Raw genomic sequence first — 440 nt, 5'->3', positions numbered from 1 at the left:
CACACACACACACACACACACACACTGTCCCTCCCTCATTGCTCTTTCTGTCTCTCTTCCCCTCTCTCGTTGCACAGATGTGCATGCGCACACACCTCTCTCTGGCTCCTGGCCCCAGGGTACTGGCAAGCGGCCAGCAGGTGGGCAGGGAAGTGCTGAAAGTGGTGGGGGGTGGGGTGGGGAACAGCCCCATACTCACAGCCACAAGAACTGCTAGGCAGGGACATCCAGTTGGGGGGCAGGAGTGGTGAGGCTGGGTGGGCCTTGCTTCTTAGTCTGGCCGCTAGCTTCCCCTGTGTCCTACTGCCCCTGGCTCCTGTCATCTTTGACAAGCAGCCAGGGGCAGATAAATACTAATTTTCTAAATTTTTAGGAGCCCCGCAGGCCCAATAGAATGGCCTGGCAGGCCGGATGCAGCCCGCAGACTATTTTGTCTGTCC

This window comes from Gavialis gangeticus, unplaced genomic scaffold (assembly GCF_001723915.1).
Source record: "Gavialis gangeticus isolate Ggan-Ray unplaced genomic scaffold, GavGan_comp1, whole genome shotgun sequence".
NCBI classification, from domain to species: Eukaryota; Metazoa; Chordata; order Crocodylia; family Gavialidae; genus Gavialis; species Gavialis gangeticus.
The sequence above is the reverse complement of the archived record's forward strand: the minus strand, read 5'-3'. Positions refer to the sequence as shown.